Genomic DNA, 15,953 nt, shown 5'->3' with positions numbered 1-15,953 from the left:
AGCACTTCTCTTATCAGTAGACTAAAGGGCCCTTCAAAAGCAAAAGAGAAATTTAGCCTCGCCCATACTATTGTCATACAACATGGCGGCCATTCCAGTCTCATCTATTGTTACACCTCCCTACCGCAAGCCAGAGCTTTGTCTCCTTCGCTAATAATAATTTAAATTCCCACATGTCAGCTGTCATTGCATCATGCTAATCTGCTCTAGCTCACATTTCCATGTACAACCAAACGGGTTAAGGAAATTAAAAAAAAACTTCCAATCTCACCAAATGTACAAAGTCAAACAAGTCACAAATCCCTGAGTGGGAGCGGCGCATTTGCAGTTCGAACACAACGCAGACAACTGCCTATTACAATTAGTATTTTCGCGGGGATGCCACGCATTGCGGCTTCAATATCTTGCTGAGAAATAAGCTGTGAAAATTTATACACTGACACCAGTGCGCGATTGATGAAAACTTTGACGAAGTCTATTTTTTTTTTTTTTTTTATCATTCCAAATCCTTAATGCCACACAACAATGTCACAATTTAATGTAATATCATGTCCCAATGCATATTCATGAAAGAAAAATCTTGGCACCGTCGCAAGAAACGGGGGGATGAAGTGTGTTTGGCAGACTGCGTCACGTTTCCAGACCAGCGGATTTTTTCATTAAAGTCCCTTATCCGTTATATCATGCATATCCACTCTCTGATTAAAGTGATTTCGGCCTGACACTCACAGTGTCAGTGAGCTCCGCGACCCCTTGAGCGCGAGACACGGCTAGAATTTATATTGTCCTGGAGGATATGGAAATAAATAATTGCCAACGAGAGAGTCTGACAAATGTTTTCAGGAAACTGCAACAAGCCGGGAAATCTTTATAGAGAAGCGGTATGGATGTTATACTTTTAATGGGTAGTGGATGTCGGCGGCGAATACAGGCAGGAAGATTTCTTTTTCATTTTAAAATTATCCCCTGGATTTCCTCTTTTATTGCATTTTTCCTGCAAAGCGTTAATGCTGCTGAGCATTGTCTTAATCATTGATTCTTCAGGGAGGGGGCCCCCGAACAGTTAAACTTCTATTCTCCATAGAACGGTGCAGCCGGGCTCAAGGCTGGATGGCGCAGGTGGGGGGAGAAAATTAATCTTCGTGGCCCAGTTGTAAGGTTGGCGGGATGACTGAGAGCTAGGAAACACAGGGAATGGTGATGGGGCTTCCAAAAGATAGATATGATAGATAGATAGATAGATAGATAGATAGATAGATAGATAGATAGATAGATAGATAGATAGATAGATAGATAGATAGATAGATAGATAGATAGATAGATAGATAGATAGATAGATAGATAGATAGATAGATAGATAGATAGATAGATAGATAGATAGATAGATAGATAGACGTTTGCTCTAGCACAAAAGTAGTTTTCACTATTATCAACAAAGTTTCACCTTTAAAAAAAGTAAGAAAGATACATAGATAGATGGATGGAAGGAAGGAAGGAAAAAGAAAGAGAGAGAGAGAGAGAGAGAGACAGAGAGAGAAAGAGAAAGAGAAAGAAATAGACAGAGAAAAGAAGAAAGACTATACGGAAGGAAAGAAGGAAGAAAGAAAGAAAGAAAGAAAGAAAGAAAGAAAGAAAGAAAGAAAGAAAGAGAGGGAAAAAAGAAAGAAAGAAAGAAAGAAAGAAAGAAAGAAAGAAAGAAAGAAAGAGAGGGAAAAAAGAAAGAAAGAAAGAAAGAAAGAAAGAAAGAAAGGGAAAGAAAGAAAGATAGAAAGAAAGAAAGAAAGAAAGAAAGAAAGAAAGAAAAAGAAAGAAAGAAAGAAAGAAAGAGAGGGAAAAAAGAAAGAAAGAAAGAAAGAAAGAAAGAAAGGAAGAGAGAGAGAGAGAGCGACAAAGACAGATAGAGAAAATTAGAGAAATAGAGGGAGGAAGACAGAGTGTGGGGGGGGGGTGAGGGATGGAGGGATAGAGGAAGGGAGAGAGAGGGGAAAGAAACAGAATAACAGAGGGAGAGACCATATGAAAGACAAACAGCAAGGGGGTGGAGGGTGAGAGAAGAAAGAGAGAGAGAGAAAAAGAAAGAAAGAAAGAAAGAAAGAAAGAAAGAAAGAAAGAAAGAAAGAAAGAAAGAAAGAAAGAAAGAAAGAAAGAAAGAAAGAAAGAAAGAAAGAAAGAAAGAAAGAAAGAAAGAAAGAAAAACTGGTTTGTCTAATGAATATTTATAGACAGAGAGAGGGTGGAGGGTGAGAGAAGAATGAAAAAGAGAGAGAGAAAGAAAGAAAGAAAGAAAGAAAGAAAGAAAGAAAGAAAGAAAGAAAGAAAGAAAGAAAGAAAGAAAGAAAGAAAGAAAAAGAAAGAAAGGGAAAGAAAGAAAGAAAGAAAGAAAGAAAGAAAGAAAGAAAGAAAGAAAGAAAGAAAGAAAGAAAGAAAGAAAGAAAGAAAGAAAGAAAGAAAGAAAGAAAAAAAGAAAGAAAGAAAGAAAGGGAAAGAAAGAAAGAGAGGGAAAAAAGAAAGAAAGAAAGAAAGAAAGAAAGAAAGAAAGAAAGAAAGAAAGAAAGAAAGAAAGAAAGAAAGAAAGAAAGAAAGAAAGAAAGAAAGAAAGAAAGAAAGAAAGAAAAAAGAAAGGAAGAGAGGGAGAGAAAAGAAAGGAAGGGAGAGAGACAAAGACAGATAAAGAAAATCAGAGAAATAGAGGGAGGAAGACAGAGTGTGGGGGGGGGGGTGAGGGATGGAGGGATAGAGGAAGGGAGAGAGAGGGGGAAGGAAACAGAAAAACAGAGGGAGAGACCATATGAAAGACAAACAGCAAGGGGGTGGAGGGTGAGAGAAGAAAGAAAGAGAGAGAGAAAAAGAAAGAAAGAAAGGAAGGAAGAAAGAAAGAAAGAAAGAAAGAAAGAAAGAAAGAAAGAAAGAAAGAAAGAAAGAAAGAAAGAAAGAAAGAAAGAAAGAAAGAAAGAAAGAAAGAAAGAAAGAAAGAAAGAAAGAAGGAAAGAAAGTTACATAAAGATGTACAGTATTTGTTGCAGTACAAATGAATAGAACTATACTTAACTGATTTGTCTAATGAATATTCATCGTATCTCCTGTTAGCACACAGACGTGTTTGGATAGCATCCAGGCCTCCACATCTGTACTGCTCAAGGGCTAATGCTATAGATCTTGTGTCTGTGTTTCTCTTCAGGTGGGTCAGTACAGAAGGGGTTAATCTATGTACCGGGTTCACATTCATGCTGTTAGTACATAGATCTCCCCATCCCACAGTCTCATTTCATAGATATAGAAGAAAAGTCTCTCAGCCCCTAGACTGGCAATCTGTCAGCTGTAGCGCCTGCAGGAGGGGTGCCGATACCTGCGTACCATCAGACCTGATTTCAAAATTGTCTGTTAAAGGAATTAACATTTACCACTGAAGCCCCATACAAGGGTGGATTTATACTTTAAAGGTACTCTCCAGTTCAAACTGAAAATTGAACTTTGAGATGCTTACAGGGAACATAGCCTTTCTGCTTCATAGTTCAGTTTTTCATTCCAGAACAAGTGCAATGGACTATTCTCATTACTTTTGCCTGTAATCTGAATATTACACAGTAATCTGTGATTTGAGGGACACGCACCCACACGGATGCCATATTGGGAGCAGTGGCTGTGTCCATCCATCTGCAGCATTCCATTTGACATCCATAGGACTGCCTGCAAGGGGATTCATGGAACAAGCCCTAAGGTGGCCATGCACACCTCAATAAATGATCGATTTTATTTCCAACCAGTCTCTCCCAATAGCAATAATCAATTTATAGTCGACAATGCATTTGACCTGCATACGCAGATGGTTGAGGGAAACCTGCATGTGCGCAGATGTGCCGCTGGGCTTGCTCAGGAATTAAAGCCCATGTTGATGTCCAATTGTAAAAGAGGTTAAGTTGAAGGTCCACTTTAAGGGGCCGAAAGTTAGGGGACAAAGCAAGGTCTGTAAAGACAGGAATGAGTGAGTTTGGGGTGGAGGAACTTGACTGGCCTGCCCAGAGCCCTGACCTCAACCCGATAGAACACCTTTGGGTAGTGTCCCTTTAACAGTTTATGCATGCAATAATGAAATGTTTCTAGCCAACAAATCTGTCCCTCTGCTTGTAAACTTTAGTAATAAAATAGCACAGTGCTAAAATAAGTTTTTATGACACTAAATATAGGAATAAATTGTAAAGTCCAAACTCAAATGAGAAAAGGTGGAATATATATATATCCCCACCCTTTACAATATTTTTTACATTTTACGCTATGGGAGTTCTTTTTTGCTTTCCCCCGTATATTCATCACTCCAGACTAGCATAAGAGGTGTCACCGAGTGTTTGGTTCCGGGGATACCATCCTAAATTTCCCTGAGCTGTATTTGACCACTTATAGGGTGTGCAGTTACAGTGGGGAATAGCAAGGACACCTTACATCTAACACAAATGCCACTGGTAGCTAGGCATGTTTTCAGCTAACCCTAATCCCAGTCAACAAATGAGCTTATTCAGAGAGCTACTAATGCTATCCAGTAAACACTGCAACTATGCTAAATATGGCAAGCTCACTCAGTTTGAAGTGGCTGTATAGGCTCAAGGCTTTTTACTTCAATGCATTCTATGCATGAAGGTAAAAAACCTTCTGTGTGCAGCAGTGCCCCAAGCCCCCTGCCTAGAAACCTGATCCCAATCTTGATCCAGCATTGGGCACAAGAGTCTCGGCTCTCTCCCTCCTCATTGGCTGAGACAGCAGGGATAGCCATTGGCTCCTGCTACTCGTAATCACAGCCAGCATCCAGCAACCAGCTCCAGCAACCTTTCAACACTTTATTAAAGATGTGCTGCGAGATCTATTGGATCAATTTGTGATTGCTTACTTAGATGATATTCTTATCTTTTCAGATTCTCTACAGGAACATCGCAAACACGTAGCCATTATTTCCGAGCGCCTGAGGAAGAATCGACTGTACATCAAATTGGAGAAATGCAAATTTGAACAGACCAAGATTCAGTTCCTGGGTACATAATCTCCCCTGAAGGGTTGAGCATGGACCCTGATAAGATTAAAGCAGTGGTGGAGTGGCCTGCTCCTAGGAATGTTAAAGAAATTCAACAATTTCTTGGATTTGCCAACTTCTACAGAAAGTTTATAAGGGACTTTTCCAAGGTGGTTGCACCAATTACCCAGTTAACCAAGAAGGGATGGCTCTTCACATGGGCACCAGAGGCACAAGCTGCTTTCTGTAAACTGAAGACACTCTTTATCTCTGCACCAATTCTAGTACATCCTGACCCTGAACTCCTCAGATTCTGCTGTTGGAGCTATCCTTTCTCAGCGTACAGGTTAAAAGATGCAGCTTCATCCCTGTGCTTACTTTTCCCGGTTGACTTCCTCTGCTGAAAGGAACTATGACATTGGGAATAAAGAATTGCTGGCAATAAAGGAAGCTTTCTCTGAATGGAGGCATCTGTTGGAAGGGGCTGAGCTTTTAGTGACTGTTCTAACCGATCATCGTAACTTAGAGTTCATCCGTTCTGTAAAGAGACTGTCCTCAAGACAAGCACGCTGGTCTTTATTCTTCTTTAGGTTTAACTTCATTGTTTCTTACAGACCTTGCTCAAGAAATGGCAAGGCTGATGCCCTGTCACGAAGTTTGTCTGAATCCCCTCAAGAAAGCAACTCTGACTGCACCATTCTTTCTCAAAATAACTTTTTAGGAGCCACTAATCCCAAAGAATTTTTGACCTTGCTTAAAAATGGCTACTCTTCTGATCCCCTCCTTAAACATCCTCCCAAGGACCTGAGTCTCACCTTCAGGAATGGCTTTTGGATTCAGAACCATTGTCTCTATGTCCCTCAAAGTGCGCGGCTAGAAGTCCTCAGACTGGTTCATGACTCTAAGCTTGCAGGACACTTTGGAGCCTATAAAACTGCTGAACTGTTGTCTCGTTCATTCTGGTGGCCTAGTTACAAGAAAGATGTAAAGAACTATGTTGCTTCTTGTCCAACTTGTGCACATCATAAGACACCCCGATCTTCCCCTGTGGCACTGCTTCAACCGCTTCCAATTCCATCACGGCCTTGGGGATCAATTTCTATGGATTTTGTGGTTGAACTCCCTCCTTCGAAGGAAATGACCACCATCTTGGTAGTGGTCGACTGCTTCACCAAGACGGCTCACTTCATCCCAACTAAGGGGGTACCCAATGCGGAACTAACTGCAGAATTAATGATCCGGGAAGTATTTAAACTACATGGGATCCGGGATGATGTGGTCTCAGATAGGGGGGTTCAATTTACTTCCAAATTCTAGAGAAGTTTCCGCATGTCCCTGGGTGTCACAGTCAATCTTTCCTCTGCAATTCATCCTCAATCGAATGGCCAAACGGAAAGAACAAATCAGACTTTGGAACAATATCTTCGCTGTTTTGTTAGCTATTTGCAGGATGATTGGGTAGATTATCTTCCAACAGCAGAATTTTCCTACAATAATTCTAAGTACAGCTCCACATCTCTTAGTCCTTTTTATGTGAATACAGGGTACCATCCAGTTTGCAATCCTGACCTCCCTATTGCTACACCGATTCCTGCTGTTAATGAGAGGTTATCTCTTTTACAGGAAACTCAAAGTAAACTGCTTGAAACATTGAAGGTGGCACAGGAGGCTTACAAGAAGGCATCTGATAGACGTCTAACAGAAATGCCATCTTTCCGTGTTGGAGACAAGGTCTGGCTATCCACAAAGAATCTCAGGACTCAGGTACCATCTGTTAAGTTGGGGCCAAAGTATATAGGACCTTTTCAAATCCTGGCACAAGTTAATGCAGTTACTTTCCGCTTGAAACTTCCTGACAGTATGAGAGTTTTTCATGTTTCTTTACTTAAACCCTTCCATGAAAATTCCTTCCCTGGGAGAGTCCTTCCTCCTCCCCTGCCTGTGGTTGTTGAGGGTGAAGAGGAATTTATTGTAGAAGGAACAATTCACTCCAGGATCCACAGGAACAAGTTGCAATACCTGGTGAAATGGGAAGGATACGGACCTGAAGAAAATTCTTGGGAACCTGCTGAGCATGTCTGTGCTCCTAGACTGGTTCGGGAGTTCCATCAAAGGTTTCTGCTTAAACCTGGTCCTGTGATGCCCGGTGGTCATCCTAGAAGGAGGGGCATACTGTCAGGGCCCAGATTTGAACCCAGGTCCTCGGTTGCTTCTGGCAGTGCTTCTTCTTGCTGAGCTATCCAGCAGCTGATATCTTTGCATTCTAGATCTATATGGTGAACTATAACTTGTCCAGTTTCCTGTCTAGTTCCTTGCCCAGCCTCCTGTGAACTCTGAACCTTTGGCCTCTCCTTTGAACTTCCAGATTATTGTGCTTTTGCCAAGATCTAGCTTAGTGTGCTTCATCCTCCTGAATCTTCAACTTGTGTACCGACCTCCAGCTACGTTCCAGGACTACGCCATTTTGCTCTTCACTACTTGTGTACCGATCTTTGGCTAAGACTACGACTACTCTTCTGCTTGTTCCCTTACTCCGGCTGATCTCTTGTGTACCAGACCCTGCTTGTTGACCATGGTTGTGCTGCTTCCTGCAACTGGACTCTGAGCCTGACCCAGTAATCGTGACAGGGCAGTGGCTTGGGAGCGAGCCTGCTCGGGTACCCCATATTAAGCTGCTTGATATGGTGACAATCGGCAGGAGGGAGGGGCCTGGCACCAGCGGGGGACCCGAGAAGAGGAGGGTCGGGGCTGCTCTGTGCAAAACCATAAGTATAACATGTTTGTTATTTTAAAAAAAAGAGCTATTAATATTGTTTTAACTTAAAGTGGACCTGTACTGTGGAAGCTGTGCCACTAAGCAGAGGACAAAGGAATAGTCACCAGTATTGCCACTAACTTGGTAAATCTTATATGAGATTTTAGTGAGTGGGTTCACATTAGTTTAATGGAGAATGATGCTATTTTTGTCTGGTGGCTCTTTAAATCGGTATTCAGAGTTTACGTTTTGCTTTTATTCCAGCTGACTATTTCATATTAACATTAAAAGTGCTTAGCACTTCGCATTCGGAGAATACAAAACAGAAAGTTCATTTGCAGGTGCTCGAGGGCTGGGATTTCGTCCCTGAACAGAGGGAGAACATAGAAGTCTGCCAATAATGAATATTCACGAGTGCCGGGCCTCCTTCAACTTTTCTTACTTAAAATTTTACTGACTAAACGCCGGTCCTTGGGGGAGGCTGATTTGTAATCATGACCTGTATGCATGTTTGTGTGTGCGCATTCACATTAACGCTTCCGAACAGGAATCGCGGAAATGTGCTAATACGCCTAGGCTATCTGCATTATTCAGAAAACCTAACTGCAGCCCAGAGTAATTGCTGGAAGCTAAATGAAGCACATTTGGAGACCCGAGGGATGAGTATACGGGGATATCAAAGGACGGGACCAGAAGCCTGCAGCCATCTCCCATAAGTCGTAGAAAGAAAAGGGGGCCATGTGTGTCTGAATAAAGAGAAATAAAACATTGTGCTGTGGATTTACAGAAGGTGTAAGGAGGGTTTTTTTTTTAACGTGAGTCTGTATTCTAATAAAAAGTTTATAACGAGACCCTTCCTAGTAGTGGATTATGGGTACTATGATCCATGAAAAACATACTTCTATGCTAAATAACACTCAGCCCAAATTCTTAAAATTATGGTATGAGTAAAACCGCATTCCGAACCTCAACCACTCCCTACTCCCACTTTGAAAAACGAATGGGAGCCTTCTATTGGGCCCCTTGCAACCTCTTCGTCCACCACTAATTATTATACTTAGGAACCACCTGGAACTATGGGGGATGTAGTCCCCTGGAGACTGCCTCTATTAACCAAAGTAGTGTATGGCACTACAAGTGACAGGAGTAAGGGTGTGCTTGGAGAAAAGTGTAGCTCTTACCCCCAAAGGGGGCACTGAGAATTTGCCCAGGATCCCCCTAAATAGTACAGAGGCTGCCAGTCACAAAAGCTCAGTATCACACACACTAACAATTCAGGCTTCATCTAGGGGATGTCTTTTTAGGATTTATTGCTGAAGAACTTTGACAGCAGAGGGGTTTAGGGTCACAGGATACTCCAAACTGATCAGTAACAACAGTAGGAGGACTAAGTTCTCTCTCTAATCTTTCAAAAGCAGCTTTTCCAGAGGTAGCAGGGAATGGCCATGTAGCACTGCCCTCTTGGGGGTTGCTGGTAGTTGCATGTTCCTCTGTGCCGCTTTGACCCTGTGAACTGTCTAGCCCACCTGACACTCTAGGTTCAAACACGTTGTGTATACCGTTAAATGACACACTGACACAATGCAAATCTGTTTTAACTTTTAGGTTAACTTTACTCAAGAAGGAAGGCTTAAGGGAGGTATTAATCAACTAGGCCCTAGGTAAACCGCCAGAACTCAGTTGAAATAATACTAGGAGAACAGAGACATAACCAGTTATAGTAACAAGCAAATAACACCAATATGCACAGTATTTTACAGTAAGTTAATAAATCTCTCAGAAAGCTATGAATTGCTATATGAAGTACTTTTACTAAAGGGAAACCCCAGGCCGGCCTACAGTACCTGTATCCTAATGAGAGATGAGGTAATCTAGATACCAGTAGAGTGTCCCCTTTAAAATCAATAAAATAGCAATGTTAAAAAGGCAAGGCCTTGCTATTATCTTCACCGGCAGTTGGAGCTCAAAGAACAAATGGTTCCCAAGTGTAGCACAGTGTGAGACAGACAATGCTAGATAGCTGGTTCTGATTAATGATGATCCACTAACTGATCCAAATGTAAGGTGTCTGTATACAGTGTTAAAGAGATGCTGTAGCAATTGATAACTGGACTTTGAGCAGGTGCTCTCTCACCAATCCTGATGACCCTCTTATAACTCCTAGAAGGATAAGCAAAGTCAATTCTCCACGCTGTGAGACATTGAGATGGCCGTGCTCTGCTGATTTAGTTAGTCCCACCGACTCTGACACGATCAGCGATGCTGCAGGGATGTCCGTGATGTAGCATGTTTCCTTCGTCCCACCTGGGCTGAGTCTGCAGATGGCTGGGTGGCGTGCAGTAGGCCGCAGTCCTCTCTCTGCAGTGGACTGATGCACACACGATGGATCCCGGGAAGCAAGAGAGCGGGGGCCTGGTCAGCCGATCCCGTTATAGTCTCTCCCACAATTCTCCCCTGGAGCGAAAGGCCTGCTGGGAGGTGTAGTCCACAAATAGTTCAGCAGCACAGTTTATACCTTTCAGGAGACTACAGTTCCCACAATGCTCTCTTCCAGTTTCAGGAGTATGATGTATGGAGATCTGAGACCAATACTAGGGGATCACAGAGACAGTCTGAGAAAGCAGAGAATAAGTCTGCATGTCAGATAACTGTAGTCCGCTCCCAGCTACAGCCATTAAATGTCTAGGACCCTACCACAGCAGTCCACACAGCCACTTCTGGCACTTAATTCCCTTATGGCACTTGCACAGTTATTATTCCCCAGCAAGCTCTTTACTCACAGTGCCTGCCATCCAGCATCCACAGGTAGATACTTAGTGAGGGAGATAACAAGCACCTTTTCCAAACCCAGTACTTCAGTTCAGTGCCTTCCAGCAAATGTAATCCTTAGGCAATCTTTTCCAGCCCCACTGCCCAGCAACAGCTGAGGCCCCAGGCTACAATCTCTTGTATCAATAATCCTCATCCACGGACAACAACCCCACAAGAGACTTGAACCCTCTTCAAAGAGGAAAAAATCCTCTACTCAGACCTCCTGCACATTTTCCACCTCCCTAGTCACCTTCCCTGGCAGGTGGGAGCAATCAAACTCTCAGCTCAGGAAACCCTGAACAGACCAACACAATCAATCACTGCTCCATTTACTACAATGGAGCCAAGACCTAAATTTACCTAGCAGTCTATCAAAGGAGAGCGCTAAAGGAGGAAAAAGGAAGGAGAAGCCTGCACCGAAGGAGTCTCACATGGGGAGTGGGAAGAGGCAATTGCACTGCTGCTGAGTTGGAGACACTTATTTTTGCCACTGTGTTGGATTAAGAGCATTGGTGGGAGGGTTGTTATCATCTGGAATCAAGGGACCCATATATCAGCGGCTCAAAAAATTTATGTTGTACATCTCTGCATATTTTATCTTTTTAAAGTGGACCTTCATCCTTCCCACCCACATCCGGCAGTCCACTTCTACCCACCTCCTCTTTCAGAAATATTTTTGTTTTACTTTTTTTTTTCACTTTTTTTCGAGATACACTTTCCTGCCTTTCTTAGATTCTTAACTAGGCAAGAATTACTTTCAGCTGTCTGGAATGCATGACATAACTATCTCAAGAAGCTTTGTGGCCTAGGCTGCACAGGTAGGGAAAGGGGTTAACGTTTTGCCACCTTCCCTGTGTATGTGTTTGTAGGATTTTTGCTGGGGTGCAGCCTTCCTCCTGTGCTGTATAAAAGGGAATGAGATCCAGATCCCACGGGAGCTAGAACGAAAGAGAACATGGGGCATTTGTGAGGTCCAGTATCAGACACCGACTCATGGGGACTTGGACTTGGACCGAAGGACATATGAGCCTTCCCATAAATGAACTATTCACGTTATTTTTTATCTGTTCAGGTAATCTGGGGCAGCTTCAGTTAGGTGTGGCTAGACTGAGAACATTATGCATGTTATACATGTTTTGCTGAATTCTCAGTAAAGTTGTTTCAATTGCAGTAAGCTTGGTTTGAAGTTAGTCAAAAGGGTGCATGTTGGGTCTTGGTGTATTCCTAAGAACCTTGGTCTGTAAAGCACTTTGGGGTATGTGTAAAACCACTATAAAGAGTTAATGTGCAAGGCAAAAAAGAGGAGGTAGTTGCTGTGGGTAACTGCAAGGAAGAATAGCTACTTTACCAGTTATTTGGCGTAGTGCCTGGTTGGGAGACAGGTCCTCCAGGAGCGAGGGGGCCGGTACACTGTCTCTCTCCCTAGCTGTCTGTCTCTTCCACCCAATGGGAGCAGACTAGCGTTACAGAGATCTAAGGCCTGATCACTAGGTACGAAGTAGGAAAGAGTTAAAGAGCATGCATGGGGGGCTTGGCCGGGCTGTGAGACGAGACAGACGTGCTGCTGCTGAGCTCCGGGACCATCCGTCTCCATCCTCCTGATTTAGGGCGATTCCGTCTCCACTGATCGGCTGGCTGGCTTCCTCATACATTCTGGACCCACCACATACTGCTATCATGTCGGCCAAGAGCAGGGGTAAGCCGCAGAAAGACTCAAAATCTCCACGCCCAGGAAAGAGCCGGGTCACGTGCTCTCCTGGCGCCATCTTGCCTGTCTCACGTGCAGCGGGTGTGGGACGCAGCTCGGAGGCCTCGGCAGGGATGTCTTCTCCCCCTGGCTCCCAGACACCGGGGCAGGGCTCCCCTGCTCCAGCAGATATGACTGTAGAGGCAGAGGCTATTACCGCACCCATCCTCCCGGCAATAGAAGGCTGTAAAGCGTCCCTGATGATTTGCATTGACAGTGTGGCCTTTGAATGTACCCTTATTAGACACAACCTGGACAAGATCAGGGGCAGGCTGACTGAGGTGGATAGGTGAGGTGGAGGACTGCCAGGGCTCACACACGGCCCAGATTGCAGAACTGCAGTCCCTAGTCGCCACGCTCACCCATAAGGTGGATGATGCAGAGAACCGGCAACGCCGCAACAATGTCCGAGTGGTGGGCCTGCCAGAGGGGGTGGAGGGCTCCCACCATGAGGCATTTGCAGAGGAATTTTTCAAATTCCTCCTGCAGTTGATCAACCTCCCTGCCACCTATGTAGTGAAGCGGGAATAGAGGGTACCCACGGGCAAAATGCCCTTCCGGTGCCCCGCCTAAACCGTTCCTTGTCCGGCTGCTTAATTGCCGGGACCAGGATTTGATCCTGGCCAAAGCTCGGAAGCACATGGAGCTGCCCTATGAAAATACCAGAGTGATGCTGTTCCCAGATTTTTCTGCTGAGGTACAGAAACGCCACAGATCCTTCAATGATGTGAGACGCCGCTTGCGGGACAAGAACATCAAGTACAGCATGATGTATCCCAGTCGCCTGCGAGTAGCCCATCAAGGCATGGTGCATTTCTTTGATACCCCTTCGATTGCCAGTGACTGGATTGATACCTTGGGTGCTGCATGCCTGATCACTATTTGCTGTGTGAGTTTCCTCGTTGTGTGCTGCTCTGGCTGCTGTGGACAGTTATCTAACTTATTTCTTACCCCTTTCTTTTTCATCATGCCTGGACTCTTCTTCTGCCTGGATGCTGCTTTTCCCTGAGGGGGACGTGTGTACTGTTATCCTCATTCACCCCTTATGTCCTTACTGACTACACACAGGAGTCGAGTAGACTTATTTTTTAAACTTTTCACCTTTTTTTGTCGCTAGTTGCCTCTTTTTCAGCGGGTTGGTGGACAATTTTTCTACTGACTCTTTTTTTTTTTTTTCTGAACTCTCACATTTTTTCTTTTTAAGTGGTCTGGGAGAGGGAGGGGGTGGGGGATTTTGCAGTTCTGGGTGTTTGACAACTTCTATGGGACATTGAGGGCTCGCCCTCTATTGCTTAACTCTCCCGTCTGGGTTCCTTGACTCGTACTTTAAACAAGTCCATAGCATGTTTGGCTCCTTCCTATGGTCGTCTACTCATCCCCGGATAGGGCTTAAGGCTCTTCAAGAACTGGTGGGTCAGGGGGGTCTAGCGCTTCCAGACCTGTCTAAGTACTATCTGGCCTGCCCGATGGTGGTGGTGCGCCATTGGCTACTTCGGGATGATGGTGATGCCACCATGGTTCTTGAGGCGGCACTCCTGGGGTCATACGAGAGCCTGCAATGTCTAGTGTACAGGGGAACTAAAGTCCCTTTCCCATTGAAGCGATCCGGCCATGGAACAAAGTGGGGTCTCTGACTACAACTGACACACCAGACTACTCCCCAGCTACGCCACTCTGGAATAACCCCAATCTGCCACACTTCCGCACGATTCCTGACCCTGTGATATATGTCATTTCCTGACAGTCCTGCGCGGCCATTTTGGAAATTGGCAACTTTGCCATTCTTTATCAAGTTCTTCCCTGACAAGAAGGAACTTTAGGAGGATACACATGTGACTCATCTCTAAGTCAGGGACTGCCCTAATGTTTGATTCTTCACATGACCACAGCCTCTGCCTGGTCCCAGTCATTGGTGAGTATACCTTCGGGTAAGGTGTTACCCCACGAGCATGGGAGCAGTCAGACCCCACCCACAGGTTGGCTGTCAATTCCTAGTAGTTGTAGCCTACCCCCCTGATAATACTCTGCAGTGCATGCTCATCATCAGGGGGAAGACTTGAGTTGGTATTTTGTATTTTGTATTTTGTTTAGCCTAAGTTTCCTTAAATTGTTTAGCTGTCAGGGCCACCCAACAGGAACCAGATTAAATTGGCAAGCTTTACAGTAGACTTCTCTGGGGACCCCCAAAGGATACATGATCTGACAGAAAATTTGGATGTAAAACCTTATCACTACTACTTTCCATCAGCCACTCTAACAACACGTCTGTCATAAAACTTCAAGCAACATTTCTGAACCCGTCAAGCTAACATCAAGCAGTCGACATGTTCTACAGCCCTGTCTGGTAATTTTGAGACGTGCTACCTTGAACTTTATCACAACAACAAAAACACCTTTTGTTCTTTCTGATCAAGTCACAGGAAAATGGGGAAATGAAACGTACAGACAATATCTAAAAACAACGAACCGAAGCATGTATGTGAAAGCATTCTTTTGCTGAATGGCACTTGATTGTACCCTCTGTGTGTATTATGTGTAGAAGACTGCTCCGTACTTTGTTCAGCTCTGTGAATTAAAAGATGTGTTCTTTATCTTCCACAATTAGTGTACAAGGACATTTCGGTAAACTTTGACTTTTTGCTTTATTGTTTTAGATTGTTTGCTTAGATGGCTTCGGCAAGTGGAAGAACCGGCGCCCACATCCTTGCTCGCTTGGCCCGGAATCCATGTTGGAAAAAGCTTTATTCAAAGGACTTTTTCATCTGAAAAGCTAGGCATTGAGGAAGAACTAATGAACGTGACACGAAAATGATACTAATGATGATTGCAGTTATGTGAGGAAGCCTTTGCAAATGAAGATCTGAATAATTGTAGCAAGGTGTAATTGAGGCATTGTAGTGATAATGCAATGTGTTTTTGTTTTATCCTAAATATTTTTGTAACATTCTTGACCAAAAATTTGCAGATGCGTCTGTTTGAGATAGAGTCAACAGTTCAAATTTTTTTTACCTATAAAAACTTGTTAACCTTCATTTTTGACAGCTTTTAATTTTGTCGTTTTTTTAGGGCCCATTTCCATTTTTGCAGTTTTTTAACGCACACATTGTATCATGTATTAAGGAACGTTCAAAATAAATGGGCTGGAAACACACCCTAGAGTGCCCAAAGTATTAGTTTACCTTTACAGAAAGAATGCAAAGGTGAACTAAGATTGTTCACAATATACACCGGTCCTCAGTTTACTTACCTCCAGCAATGCTGAGCTGTCAGTGCCCACGCAGCTGTCCCATCGGTCTGGGGATTGGAAGTCCCCATTCTTCTTATTCTTCTATGTGCAGCTCTTCTGGGACAGATCAGAGCAATGTGCAGGCGCTGACCAATCAGAATTGATCTTGTCTGTCCCAAAAGTATTGCACAGCTGGAGAGGAGCAGGTACACTATATCAGCAAAGGTATTGGGATTTTCTATTCTATTGTATTCTGTTCTTTTATTTTCAATTCTATTTTGTTCTTTTTTACTATATTCTTTTCTATTCTATTATATTCTTTTCTATTCTATTCCTTTTTTTTTCTATTCTATATTATTTTATTTGGAAATTTGAATTTGAAAACTTTCAAACTCGAATCTCGGATTTCGTCCAG

This window comes from Pelophylax lessonae, assembly GCF_965119305.1.
Source record: "Pelophylax lessonae genome assembly, chromosome: 13".
Lineage (NCBI taxonomy): Eukaryota > Metazoa > Chordata > Amphibia > Anura > Ranidae > Pelophylax > Pelophylax lessonae.
This window is presented reverse-complemented; position numbering follows the sequence as displayed.